The sequence below is a fragment of the Lissotriton vulgaris genome, chromosome 2_1 (assembly GCF_964263255.1).
Source record: "Lissotriton vulgaris chromosome 2_1, aLisVul1.2, whole genome shotgun sequence".
NCBI lineage: Eukaryota > Metazoa > Chordata > Amphibia > Caudata > Salamandridae > Lissotriton > Lissotriton vulgaris.
Genome location: NC_141687.1, coordinates 668234275 through 668249263, shown reverse-complemented (window position 1 = coordinate 668249263; position 14989 = coordinate 668234275). Strand labels below are relative to the sequence as shown.

The window sequence follows — 14989 nt, the reverse complement described above, 5'->3', positions numbered from 1 at the left end:
GAAGATGGGGGAGAGGGCTGGGGACAAGTAGAGAACAGGGGAACTCCAGAAACCGGAGGTGAGGAGGGATGCGTGCACTCTGAGGAGAGAGGGCAGAGGGAGCACGTGGAGGCGAAAGGAGAAATCTGAAAGAGGGTGAAAGAGCGGGCGCTGTGATGAGATATGAGGGGTGGAGGTGAGGGTGGGTGGGGGTCAGAGAGGAGCGGATGAGGAGATAAAGTACCGGTCTGAGTTCATGAATGAGAGCTGGGCTGGTGGGGAACTGGAGGTGTGCCTTGTAGAAAATACATTGATTCATATCCTGGATAGAAATGAATAACTAGGAAAAAGTTCAGGAGAAAAAACAGACTCATGGGCAAACAACAGGCAGCTGTACCCTACCATCTCAGACACTCTTGACCCTGCTTGAAATACCTGGAATTCGTCGAAGAGAAATTGCACTTTACTTCCGGAAGTTTGTGTCGCATCACAAACACACAGTAGTACCTAGCAGTTACGGAAACGTGTGCTTTAAGACACACCGTTTCTAAAAGCAGTTTAAATGGAGTTAAGGACATCCAAAAAGTGCCGTCCAAAGTTAACCGATGTATAAATCTTTTTTAACATAGTAGTATTAAATTAGGGTTCAGATCTACAAAATTAAAAACCATGATGCATAGCAAGATGCACAGCAAGATGCACAATTCCCCCCAATACTGTAAGCACAAAACAGAAGGCACAAAAGGAGAGTATTAGAGAGTGTTTTCGAAGTCACAGGACACGCCATCACTGAGTCAACCAAATTGTGAAAGGGTAGAGGGTACACCAAGGCCATCACATGACCTTACCTGTAATCCTCGCCATCGACCAGAGGTAAGGACTTCAAGGGAAGAAGCTGACCAGGACCTGCTAGACTGCCACTACTCCCTTCCAAAGAAGTTGAACCGCCTATTCCTGAAATGCCTTCAGCGATGATGGACTGCGGCAAACCGGCCACCGAGTGCTCCATGAGACGCCTTGCATATGGGATCTGATTTGCCACTGACTGGATGAGCGAGGGCGCAAAGATTTGAGCAGAACTTAGAGGTATCTGGTGTGGCATGTGCTGAGACACCGGTACACTGGCAGGATAGTGAGCAACACCCTGAGCCCTGTTGTGTACAGTTGGGGGCTGGGACATGACAGAAGCTGTCAAGCTGATCTGGCTAACAGCGGCTGAGGCAGGGGGAATTGGGCTGACAGCCGGGATCTGCTGATTACTCATTCCTTGAAGCACAGGTTCCAATCCTTGAGCCTGGGGTTTTGCGGGAATGGGGGCCTTCTGCCCTGCCATGTCCAGTTGCTGAGGAAGGCTCCGCGGGCCCATCGGCACCCCATGGGGCTGAAGCGGCTGCAGGAGAGGTGCGGTTAGAGTGGGGGCACTCTGCTGCATGACGGAGGGCATTCCTTCGTTAATAGCTGCTGGTGCTCGCTGTGCCGTGGAGGGCAGATTCAAGTGCTGACCCACTGCCATATTATGACTGGACTGCGACACAGTGGGCAGATTTAAGGATTAACCCACGCTGTGACTGACAGGCGTTGCAAGGGGGAGATTTATTTGCTGGGGCACATACTGACTGGTGGCCACTGACGTGGGCATCATCGTGGGTGCATGTGCAGCAGTCATAGCAGAGGCCGTGGATTGTGCTTGTGCGGCTGTGGATTGCATGTGTGCCGAAAGATTATGCCCGGGGGCCGGGAGCCCTGGCTGTCCTGGCGCTACCAAGGTCCGCAGCTTATGGGGGTGCTGCAAGTAATCGGCCACGCTCCCTGTAACAGTAGTCTGAGCAGCCGCCAGCCGGCATGGCGATGAGGGCGGAGCGAATCTGCTGCTGGGCTGCATAGTGGAGCTGCTGGGGCAGAGTCTGTACAGGCTGTGAATAGGGGGGGGGGGTGTTGGTGCACTGAAGGCACGGCCCCCATACTATGACCAGCCAAAGGGTTCAATGGAGGTTGGTAGCCCGGCTTTTGCTGTCCATAGCCGCCTTCAGGCGGGTGCGATTGTGCTGGCAAGGTGGCACTCTGAGCCCCGGGCTCCGAGTACCCCTGCTGCAGACCGGGGCCTGCGCACTCCGTATAGTGGCTCAGAGTGCTGCTGGCGGAGCTCTCGCTGGTGCTTTCCCTCTCCTCGGCCGCCTGCCTGACACTCTCCACCACCCTGTGAGGGGCCTCCACAGGCTGCTCCCGCTTGTAGTACTTGGTGCAAGTCCAGCGGCCCTTGCGGAAGGGCTAAGAGCTAGAGTCCACTTTCACCACCCGGAACCATGATGTGGCCGCCGCCGTGGCGGGAGCTGCGGGGGGAGGGGGCTGAGTTTGCGGCTGCCCCACGGCCGACCCCAGCGCGGCGGCCGCCACCGCCGCCTGCGCCACCTGTGCGAAGGAGCCCCCGGAGGCCGGATGGGGGGCTATGTGCACAGCTCCAGGGAGGTTGTTCATCATGTTTTTTTTTTGTTTTTTTTTAAAGGTTTTTGTAGAGCGCGTAGTAACCCGTGAGCATCCCAGCGCTAGAACCTAGAAAGTCAGGAGGGAGCAACAGCGGAAGAGACAGGAAGATCAGGGGAAGAGGAGAGTTTTCAGTGCTTTTCTAAAATGGAGGAGGTTTGGTTCTGTTCTCAGTTTCCGGGGGAGACTATTCCAGTGGTTTGCTGTGTTTACCGAAAAGCGGCGGCCTCCAGACCGGGCTTTTTTCACTCTATGAACGGTGATGAAGTTCTCGTGGTTTGACCGGAGTGACCTGGTAGCTTTGTAAGGAATGATGAAGTTTTTAAGAATGGATGGACCTTTGTTGTGAAGGAGTTTATGTGCCAGGCAGAGGGCCTTGAAAACCACCCTCTCTCTGACTGGGAGCCAGTGAAGTTGCTTCAAAGCTGGCATTGCTGATGATCTGGCCGGGGTGTTAGTAAGAAGTCGGGCAGCAACGTTCTGGATTCTTTGTAAGGTGTTGAATGTGGCTTCCGGGGCTCCCAAGTAGATTGCATTGCTGTAGTCCAGTCTAGACTAAATAAGGCCCTGGATCAGCAGTTTCCGGGAAGTGGGGGGGAGCAGGGGAAGCACCTTCCTGCATGCCCTGAGAAGTCCAAAGCTGGGTTCTGAAGGTCAGATCTTTCTCAAGCCATTCATCCAGGCTCTTAACCTCGTCTTTGGGAGCAGGGGGATCACCTAAGCAGGCGGGCCAGATGTTGGGCGGCAGGGAGGGCCCTTTTTGTCCATGCAGCAAGATTTCGGTCTTGGACCCGTTAAGTTTCAGTGCTGAGGTGTTCATCCAACCATGGATTTCAGTAAGACAGCTGTGGAGGTTGAAGGGTTCTTGGTTGGGGTGTGAGATGGTCACCACCAGCTGGGTGTCGTCGGCGTAATTGATAATCGTCACTCCAAACGGGGTGACCAACTCCTCCAGCGGGGACATGTAAACGTTGAATAACGTCGGGCTAAGTGATGAACCCTGCGGTACTCCACAGCGAAGGGGGACCGCAGGGGAGTGGCTGTCATTCTCCCAAACTTGGAAGGAACGGCCGTTGAGGAATGACGCGAGCCACTTCAGGGCCGTGCCCTTCACTCCAATGTCTCTCAGACGCTGGAATAAAACCTGGTGATTGACAGTGTCGAAGGCCGCACTGAGGTCCAGGAGGATCACTGCCACTGATCCTCTTGTATCTAGAATGCTTCTGGCCTTCTCCACTGCCGCCAGAAGGGCGGTGTCAGTGCCCTGGCCTGGACGGAAGCCTGTCTGAGAGCTCCTAAGCAGGTTGTTAGTTTCTAGGAATAGTGATAGCTTTTTGTTCACTAGTTTCTCCGTGATTTTGCTATTTCCTGGGAGGTGGGAGATTGGCCTATAGTTGGCTAAGTCCTGAGGGTCCAATGAGGGTTTTTTTTAGAAGACCTTTGACCACAGCTGCTTTCCAGATAGGAGGGACTTCTCCCTGCAGTAGAGAAGCATTGATGAGAGCCGTGAGCGGAGGGATAACAGTGGGGGCCACTTTTTTGAGGAAGCGCAAGGGGACCGGGTCGCTGGGAGAGCCACTTTTGATTGTGGCAAACGTCGCGGCTACCTCTTCTGTGGTTACTGGACCGAAGGTATCAAGATAGGGTGCAGGGGTGTCAGGGGACAGACTGTGGCAAGGGAGAGGGCTGTGGCTGTCACCGCCTGTGCAACTGATGTCGATAGATGGTAGGGAAGCGAAAATTTTTTGGATTTTCTCATCGAAGAATGTTGCCAATTTGATACATTTATTTTCCGCGGATTTAGAGTCCAGGGGTTTTGCAGGGGGATCTGGGACATGGAGAAGTTCTTTTAGAATGGTAAAAGTTTCCTGAGCGGAGCAGGATGAGTTTTTAATTCTTTCCTCGTAAAATGAGCTCTTGGTTTTATGAAGCGCAAGTTTGTAGTTTCTTAAGGAAGACCGGAACATGTCTTTCTTATCTGCTGACTTATCTTTCCTCCATGCGCGTTCCGTCCTCTTGCATTCCTTCCATAGAACATTCAGTTCAGGGGTGTACCAGGGGCAAGGGTTGACTCTCTTGGCTCGTTTAAGGGTGCTAGATCGAGGTAGGAGGCAGTCCAATGATTGGGTAAGCCAGGCATTAAATTCAATATCGGCAGTTATGGGGTTATGAGTGGGGGAAGGGGTAGATTCCCTGAGTTTGGATGCCCATTCTTCTGGTACAAGTTTGTGCCAACGCCTGATGAGGGATCTGATTTTAGGCAGTTGGAGTGGGGAAGTATCAAGGTGCCATTCAATGGGGATCAGGAAGTGGTCTGTCCAAGGAAGAGGGAGGGGCCCGCGGGTTTTAAGGTCATGAATGTTTGTGAAAATCGGATCCAGTAGCTGGCCTTTGTCGTGGGTGGCCTGTGAATTCATTAAGCAAAGGCCAATGGAAGAGAGGTCCAGCAGCAGTTCGGCTGCGGGGGTGTCAGTTGGGTCCAAAAAGTGGAGATTGAAGTCTCCTAATAAAAGGAAGTTAAAAGAAGTCGTAGCCTTAAGGGTGACATGCTCAATGAGCCTGCTGGGGAACTCGGCAAGTGGGCCTGGGGGGCGGTATACAAGCAACCCAGACAGAGAAGTTTCTGGCGAGATTTGTACGGTGAAATGGCAGCTTTCGCAATCTTTAATGTTACCATCATCGATTCTGCAAATAAGGTGATCTTTGTATATTATAGCTACTCCACCTCCTCTGCCACACGGTCTATTCAATGAGCAGATTTGGTAGCCGGGGGGAGGGCATTAACAATATCAGAGCCGTTGTTAGGAGTAAGCCATGTTTCTGTAAGAAACAGAATGTCAATGGCGTGATCTAAAATAAGGAGGTTTAACTCGTGGGCGTGTTTGACGAGCGACCTGCAGTTGAGGAGGCCGAGTTGTGGGCCACGGCGTTCTGTCTCCGCGCGGGGCCGGTTGCAGAGACTACAGCAGGTGAAGGAGTTATCTCCAGTATAGATGTAGTTACAGGTAGAGTGTTTATGCGGATTCAGTGCCAGAAGCATGTCTCGGGAATAGGTAAGGCAGCGCCTAGGAGAAATGGACATGGTGGCCGTCCGGGCCCGCCTTAGGCGCGCCTTCGGCGCGCAGACGGCGCGCCCGCTGCGCCCGTCCGCTGCGCGTCCGGTGTAAACACATTATTTTATAGGGAGAATGGGGGAGTGGTCTCTGAAGCAGGGGCGTGTCCTGTACCTGGTTTCCCTCTCCCGCGTCAGCACTGACCTCGGCTGCGCGGGGGGTCTAAGGTCAAGGGAGTGCCTGGCGAGCGTCGCTCGAAGTACACAGAGGTAAAATCAACAATGACAACATTTTACACGTTTTTAAAAAGCCAAACAGTTAGCGTCTCCCGGCTGTGCCTCAGGAGTTAGATTAGGTTCTGAACGCCGCTCGTATTCAGCGCGTTTATCTAGGCAGAGGGGGCGTGGCTAAAAGTGGGTGTGGTTTCCCGTGGGCGGAGATTGGCGCCTGCACCTGGTTTCCCTCTCCCGCGTCAGCGCTGACCTCGGCTGCGCGGGGGGGTCTAAGGTCAAGGGAGTGCCTGGCGAGCGTCGCTCGAAGTACACAGAGGTAAAATCAACAATGACAAAATTTTACACGTTTTTAAAAAGCCAAACAGTTAGCGTCTCCCGGCTGTGCCTCAGGAGTTAGATTAGGTTCTGAACGCCGCTCATATTCAGCGCGTTATCTAGGCAGAGGGGGCGTGGCTAAAAGTGGGCGTGGTTTCCCGTGGGCGGAGATTGGCGCCTGCACCTGGTTTCCCTCTCCCGCGTCAGCACTGACCTCGGCTGCGCGGGGGGGGGTCTATGGTCAAGAGAGTGCCTGGCGAGCGTCGCTTGAAGTACACAGAGGTAAAATAAACAATGACAACATTTTACAAGTTTTTAAAAAGCCAAACAGTTAGCGTCTCCCGGCTGTGCCTCAGGAGTTAGATTAGGTTCTGAACGCTGCTTGTATTCAGCGCGTTTATCTAGGCAGAGGGGGCGTGGCTAAAAGTGGGCGTGGTTTCCCGTGGGCGGAGATTGGCGCCTGCACCTGGTTTCCCTCTCCCGCGTCAGCGCTGACCTCGGCTGCGCGGGGGGGGTCTAAGGTCAAGGGAGTGCCTGGCGAGCGTCGCTCGAAGTACTCGAAGAAGCTCGAAGATGTTCCCTGCAGCCATGCCCCTGGGCAGGCCAGCGGCAGGAGGTTGCAGGGGCTCGGGGTGCAGGGGCCCGGCGATGCCATTTATGAGCAGCGGATGAGGCTGAGGAGGGGGCAGGTCGGGCAGGCGCGGCTGATTTGGGGGACAGCGCCCCACAAGTGCTACAGCTGCTCCTCGTCGCCGAGCTCGTCACCGGACAACTCCGGCGCCGCTTTCTGTTGGGAATCCTCGCTGCACGGCTGAGGGAATCCCGCCTGCTCCTCGTCAGCTCGATCCTCCAGCTGCTGTTGAGCGGCACTCAGGAAATGCTGCGGCAACCGAATGCCTGAAGAAGGCGCTGCAGCCTGGATTACGCCGTGCACCTTCCATGATTGCCGCAGAGGATTGGGCTCGCGCACACCAGGAAGTGAACGCGGACGCCTTGGTGCGGTCTGCTCTGTCGGTGGCCGGTTGCTAAAGGTTTCCTGGCGCTACAGCCTGATGTCAAAAACGGGCAGCGTAAGAGCCTGGGGAACAGAAACTAAAAAAACACTGAAATATTAACTTGGGACTGCTGCCCGAACAGAGCAGCCATACAAAGAAGAAGTATTTGTCCGTCACAAAATGCAACGTGACATTGCAGGCGGTGGGGCTTATGAGTCGGAAGCCCGTGGCGCAGTTCATTTTTCTCGCAGGTGGCAGCAGTTGGAGGAGAGCAGAGGAAGCGGCAGCTGTTCGTATCAGCAGAGGAAACTTTGACAAGAGAGGAGCCCTCCACACGACCACGTTTCTCCGAGGCGAGGCAGAAATGCCTCGGAGAAACCACTGCCATTTTCGTGATTGGGGGGCGTGTTTTCGTTCTCTCCTCTTCCCGTTGGCTGGAAGGAAAAATTCCAGCCAATGGGAAGAGGAGAGGGCGGGACTTAAAAAAATACCCAGAAACGCCCCCGAATCGCATCAAGGCGGGCCCTGAACTGAGTGACGCTCCTCTCCTCCAATGGCTGGCCAGCATTTACGAGGCCAGCCAATGGAGAAGAGGGGCGTGTTCAGGACCCCATACTACACACATAAGATTTCGGCTCCGCCCACTGCTTACGCAGTGCGACGGTAGCCGGAACCTAAAAAGGAAGCAACAAAAGAGTCCCCTCCGAGCATTTCTAAATCTGAGGAATGATAGCAGGAGGAAACAGCCACATTGAAGAAATTTTAGACTGAAAGCAAACAAATACATAGCATGGAGATTATTTCATAATAGGCCCTATGGGTAAGACTGAGAGCCTTATAATGGATCCTATGTGCCTGTATTGATCTCATTATAATAGATATCACAATGGATGGAAAATATTTTTTTACAATGTAACGTGGGAAAAACCGAGGTAATACTCTTTGGAGAGTCCCCTCTCCTATGGACCCCTAATTGGTGGCCATCGGATTTGGGCCCTAATCTAGTCCCCAAACATGTAGTTAAAAATCTGGGCATCCGCCTAGATCGGGCCCTTAGCCTGAAAGAGCATGTTACTCAGACAGCTGGATCTTGCTTCCATGTAATAGGCCTACTCCGTCGAGTCTTCCCGCTTCTTCCTGACTCCACCCCTAAAACTTTGGTTGAGGCCTTGGTGTTAAGTCGTCTGGACTATTATAATGGTCTGCTGATTTCGGCCAATGCCACCTTACTCAGCAGACTGCAATTAGTCCAAAATACAGCTGCACGGCTGGTCCTGAATGCGCCATCCAGGACACCTTTCCGTCCCCTGCTTGTAAAACTCCACTGGCTTCCCATCCGCCAACGGATCAAGTTTAAAAAGTTTTGCGCCATCCATAAAGCCCTCCAGAACATGGGCCCTTCCTGTCTTGCGGAGAAATGTATACCCTATGCACCCTTGCAATCGCTCCGCTCCAGCGGTAAAGATCTTTGCGAAGTATCCAGTATAAGAAGGGCTAGATTAGGAGGGAAGGCTCTCTCCTATCTTGGCCCGTGTTTCTGGAACGAGCTCCCCCTTTCTCTCAGACAGTGCTCAAAACATCTAATATTCAGGAAACTGCTTAAAACCTTCTTGTTCGATACTTGCTAAGCCTGCCAGGAACCACTGCCTCCTTTCATAGTCTGCTTAAGCGCAGAGATACCCATCCGGGGGTCGATTCTATCGCTATATAAATAAATAAATAAATAAAAGCACAAAGACAGATTTGGAGACTAAGATCACGATTTTAAGTTATTTAATATTTGTGTTATAATTAGAGCACATGGTAATTACCGATAACCTAGTGTGCAATATTTAATGGGTAACATAATCAACTTCTCTTGAGTTACGATGACCCATTTCTGCATGTTTCACATTTGTCCTAGCATTGGATTCTGACAGAGTTCCTCAGAATTGTTTTGGGGAAATCTTTCAGGGAAAAATTGCAGAACCTGGAAGGCAGGTGCACAACTCAGAATTCTGACCATTGTGTCAACATTTATCTGTTTCTGGATCAAAATGTAAAACAAAACTTTGAATAAAGGTGTAAGTAAAATGTTTATAAAAAGTCGTGATAGATTAAGTCAATAGTAATTTACCTAACTCTGTATTGTCCTTATTAGGGACACGCAGTGCTGTATGGTTAGGGTACGTTGTACTGTAGTTGTACTTATACAGCATTTCGCACCCTAATGAGGCTCCAAAGTGCATTTGTGGACTGATAACACGCTACTCTGTGGAGCCGTGCATGTTTGTCACGTGGCCCATGTGGGGAAATTTGTAATGTCCTGTATCCGATCCAGAGTTACGCTCTTAATTAGGGTTGTTTCTATGACTCTGCATGGTTTTGAGGAAAAAATTAGTGAGCGATAGGTTACAGTGATTTTACTTGCAGGGTTTTCCCGACAGTAATATGTGGTTAGTCAATCCTGCTGTCAGTAAATTCCGAAGAAGGAACATTGAATTTCTTAATTGTGCATAATGTAATTCCACACAGTAATTTCTATCTGCATTGTTCGCAATGGGGCCCATGAGGACCTTGCAAAGGGCGTGAGTAGACAGAGAGAACATGACACCATGAGGCATGAGAAGCATTGGAAAACAAATATGCCTCCTCTACCTGTAAAGTTGGCATACTTAGGGAAAAAAAGTCTTACCGGGACAGGACTTCATAATTGTGAAAGCTGGGGTCTTTGGAGGGAGCACACCCATCAAGTTGCAAACAGCAAAATGAGAAACAAGCATTTGCAATGCAATAGGTCTCGCAGCATTCAAGTTTGAGTTATTGGCATTGTATATGACAATGTGTTGCATGAATTTTTTTGCACCCGTATCCACAAGACCTGAATTTTGCATGTCTCTGATATATGACTGAAACGTGTCTCTGCCATGAATCATCCTTCTGTTTGGCCTAGAATATATCTATTGTCAGTCTTTCACTCCTGCGTGCTTGTCACTTGTGCATGTCTGAGGGCCCTACATGTGACATGTTTCTACTACCAGGATAATGACAGCTTTGAACAATGTTTGTCCTTAGAATGATAAGGGAGTTGGTTGAATCTCTGAATCATGGCGATCTCTTGTGCATCAATCCTTTAGGTGCACGTGCCCTGAAGCATGCATATCTTTAGTCCATAAATCATGCGTGCCTACGGGCCTGAGTCTTGCATGTCCCTACAGTCGGTGAATCATGGATGTCTGCAACCCCAGGATAGGCTTCAAAGGGGAGGGGGCGGGGGGGTTTGGGGCAGGTAGTCTTCAACATCGTGCACTTCAACTTCAAATGCGTCCGTAGTTTGGCATGGGAGGAGGCAGTTCTTTGCTATACCCCTTCACGCATTTCCTCTCTCCAAGACTGATCTTTTGACAACCATCACCCCTCTCATGTTGGATAATGGGTACAGACAGTTTGCACTTTTTTAATCCAAAATTGCGGAAGCATTTTCTAGTTTCAGAACTGCTCCATTCTAGGAAGCTACAACGACTTAACTGCATCGTTAGACATCTTTTTTTCAAGTACTGCAGTACATTTTTATGGTAGACTATTATCGTTTTCTCACTTTATTACATCGAATAGAATGTTCAGCGGCAATAGAGCCCCAGACCACCCAGAGCGCCCTCTGGGATCTCTTGCGTGAGTCAAACCAGCACTGCGCATGCTGGAGTATGGAATCGCACACCTGTGATGGGTAAAGGGAATCTGCTCGTCATTGATTCACCCCGTCCTCTGTCACATGATACATCATCGCTCACTGCTAGCGTTTACGTCAGGGATGTGGCATCTGCTGCATGGGGGCCACCAAGGCCGTGGCGAGGCACACACAGTTATACCGGCAGCTATCGCCGAGTGGCCAGAAGCGGACACCCCGCCCTTTATTTGTACCGTCGGGGCGCGCCCGGCCCTCTGAGCCATACAAAGTATAATAGAGGCCGGGTGGCACTCTACAAGGGACACGATGCTGACCTATTGCTGTTGCTGTATCACGTGGCAGACAACAGGGGGTGATCCAACGACAGCCATGGCAAGTTGAAGCCAGGACTCGGATGTTGAACTAGTCAGAATGCATTAAGTATTTCTATAGGTGTCACACTTCACATATGTCACCTGCACCGTCGGAAACGCCATCACTAAAAGGTCCTGAACGAGAACAGTTAGTTTTGATAATCCATGGTACCAGTTAAGCCCCCACCTTTCCCCGTGCCTCCAAACTGCAAGGAATTCCTTCACCCGCACAGACGAAATGAAAAACACAAGACAGAAAAGCAGGGAGTTATGTGTAAATGTGTGACATTTATGTGTCAAGTTTCACAGAGCTGTGCACTTAGTGACACAGTGAGCTCCTGTGTGAGCAGACGTCAGGCGCGAGGCCTGGGAACATCCGTTGGCATCTCTTCCCTCTTTCATTTACGAAGGTTCTGGATGACTCTGTTTCGACTGCTCTCTTGACCCAATCTAGTATATAAAAAAATGACACGTTCCCATTTTATATAAAAGCGTCACCTTATGTTGTGTACTTGAAAGATTTGCTGCGAGGGAAAATATTCGTTTCTAAAAAAATCTCAAAGGAGTAGGAAGGCTATTGATTTTTTTCTGAGCCATGTCCACCCAACCGTGAGGAGAATGACAGAGTGAGACAAGCTTGGTGCAGGGCAAATTTAAAGCAGCAGCATCCTAAATGCCCCCGGAAGCCCGCCGCGGCCGCCCCGGAAGTCAGGCACGGTCGCCTGTGACGGGGCGGGGCCACGTCCAGACCGGAAGAGGAGGCAGGTGGAGTCGATGCGTCTCGCGGCCCGGGGCTCCTGTGAGCGGTGTAGAGCCCCGGGGCCGCGCCAGCAGGAGGTTGGGCGCCGCGTGCTGAGAGCTGAGTCCCTGACATTGGCCAGGTAAGTTCCAAAAGGCTGGGGGGGCTTGGTGCACTTGTGTGTGTGTATGCTCGTGTGTGTGTATGTATGTGTGCGACGATGACGGCGGGGGAGGGGGCCTCGGTGCACTTGTGTGTGTGTGCGCGCGTGTGTGTATGTGTGAGGGGGGGTGTCTCTGTATGTATGTATGTGCGTGCGTGCATGGGCGCTTGTGTGTGTGTATGCGCATGCGTGTGTGGTGTTGCTGCTTCCCAGGAGACAGCAGCTGAGCGCGTGGCCAGCGGAAATCACCTCCTTGAAGAGGCAATGCGCGTGGCCGAGGCTGTCTCCTGGGAAGCACAGTCCGTGACAAAAGATCTCGGCGAGTACAGCGCTGAAGCGCTGTATCGCTACGAGACCTAAAAAGGAGAATAGCACCCGATAAAGATACATTTTGAGTTGTGGACTGCATTACAGACACTATCAGATTTGCAATCACCGACACAGATGGAGAAAGTGGGGCATTGCAGGGGACTGTTGGATGTGAGAAGCCTACTGCTGGAAAGGAAAGGAAGCCGTATGCTCTAAAGACGGCAAATAAATCTTACAGTGAGGATGGAACAATTGCTGATGAAGTTGCAAGAAGATGAAGCCTTCTCGAAGATGGTTATGATAGAAATAGCACATAGATAGTTTCCAGATGTACAGTGTCACCCATTACATTTTAGGCTGATAAACTTTCGAGAGGAGATTGAGACACAATCTTAAGACTCGCAAGGGAAAAGGGTGATTTACAGCATGAAAGTGGTAGAACCTTCATTTACCTTAACTTCCGGTTGGTGCAGGAATCAGGATGGTAAGAAAAAGTTGTGGGAATTCAAGGAACTGCTGAGAAAACAGGTATTTCTGCATGCTATTCCATACCCAACTAGAATCCATTTAACGATGAATGGGAAGGTCAGTATTTTCAGCCTGCTAAAGTACTGAAATTCCTCAAGTGTCACTCTACCTGCAATCACTAGAAAGTCAAATTGTGAGAACTGATCAGATATGCTGATAGTGGACGTTGTTGTATTATGTTTATCTCCATTGTGACTTGTTTCGGGAACGTTTTAAAACTATGCTATACAGGTTGTAGGTTGAGCCTGGATTCTCATTCATGATGTATATCGGCACACGTTGCTGTTAATGGGCATATTTTATGGTATGCTAGAAGTGCATTGGGAGGAGATTCGGTGTGGGTTGGGGAAGGAGCAGGGTACTTGGAGTTAATAGATTGTGCTTATTGGTGCAAAAAATGCAGGGCAGTATAGAATGATTGATACATGGCTGTTGGACTTCATCCTCTCTGCAGGGTCAACCCCAAACCTTGCCGTCTTGCCTCTTGTTTTCTGAATTTCGTTTAGTGGCATTAGGACTCTGAGCACTTTACCACTTCTAACCAGTGCTAAAATGCTTGGGCTCCTTCCTTTAAACATGGTAAACTTAGCTTACATCCAATTAGCTCATTTAATTTACTTATAAGTTCGTAGTAAAGTGATACAACATGTACCCAGGACCTGTAAATTAAATGCTACTCGTTGACATAAAGCACTTATTATGCCACACACTTAAGTAGCCCTTTAAAGCAGCTCAGGGCTGCCATTGCAAAACTTTTGAAAGACCTAAACCTCCCTTTTTAGTACAGGATAGTCACCCCTAATGTAGGCCCTAAATAGTCTATAGGACAGGATGTAATTCATTTGAAATGTTGGACATTTACTTTAAGGTTTTACATGTCTTGGTAGTGAAAAGCTCCCAAATTAGTTTTTGACTGCTGTGAGGCCTACCTCTTCCACTGGATAACATCGGGTTACCTTATTACATTTAATAAGTGATGACTTTTATTTGGGAACAGTTATAAAGTGATGTTTGGTCTCAAAGGAATTGTAATTTAAAATCCTATTTAATGGTAAAAAAAGGGGTCAGGCCCATTTAGACAGGACCCAGGTAGAGCCTATTTATGAGTACAACAAGGGAAAAGCAACCTGGTATCCTACTTAATTATAATTTATTTGAGACAACCACACTTTATTCTTTTAGTGATCGGGTTATTTATTTACCCAGTTTTCTCAATTCTTATTTCATGTGAAATGAATTTATGTACTTCTCTCGAAACATATAAATAGTAACATATACATATTACATACACGACAATTCACATAACATTTATCACAATGTAACACACAAATTATACGTAATTACAATTTAACCTCTAGACATTACATTAACCAATGCACCATATGCACTCCACAATGACACTATGAGATTTCATTCAACATTCTGATAATTCAGTCTAAACTATTTTCCTGAATTAATTCAATTTCTTTTTTGTATATCCACTTTTTGCCAACTGAATAGCGATTGTAGTTGGCAAAAAGTGGATACAGAAAAAAGAAATTGAAATTGAATCCCTGCAAGCTTCTACCCTGAATGTTGTGAGCCAGTGACAAGCCTTGCTTCCGCTGTTGCTGGGGCCTTGGTGTTGTTTTCCATAAGCACGTTAGAGCGGAAACAATACATTTTTTCCAAATATTTGGTTCCGATAATCAAGTTACACCTTCCCATTGTGTAAGGTCAAAGTGAGTTTACTGATACATGTTTTCTTCAAGGTTCGAGAACCTTCCAGATGGCCATGTGCCCCACGTGATCTAGTTACATCTTTGAGCCTTTGCAAGGGTATATAAACTCTGCCCAATTCCGAGTCATGGCTTAGCCTCGCTCCTTGCAGAACAAGCTTCAACCCTCACACTCACCTGAAGAATCCAGCCGGAACCGAGAAGCTCTCCTATCCCCTTCAATTCCAAGTGAACAAGTGATTACCATGGCTCCAGGTCCCTTGACATCTACCTCCTCTCTCCCTCCTGCCCAGCTACTCTGGACCCCCGAAAAGCCCTGAGTCTAAGCCTCGAGATCTCCTTCGAACTTCAGTCAAGTGGAATAACTAGGCTAAGTATTTTATATCAGGTTAGTGCGCACTAATCTTCCTATAGTAATAAGCACCATCGAGTATCAGCGTCTTGAGAGCCTACAGA

The 14989-nt window shown here is 49.5% G+C and overlaps 1 pseudogene; it reads right to left on the bottom strand.

Annotated features, from left to right (window-relative positions):
* Nucleotides 1-823: 823 nt before the first annotated feature.
* Nucleotides 824-14780, bottom strand: LOC147730947 (TSC22 domain family protein 1-like; annotated as a pseudogene).
* Between the last annotated feature and the right edge of the window lie 209 nt (nt 14781-14989).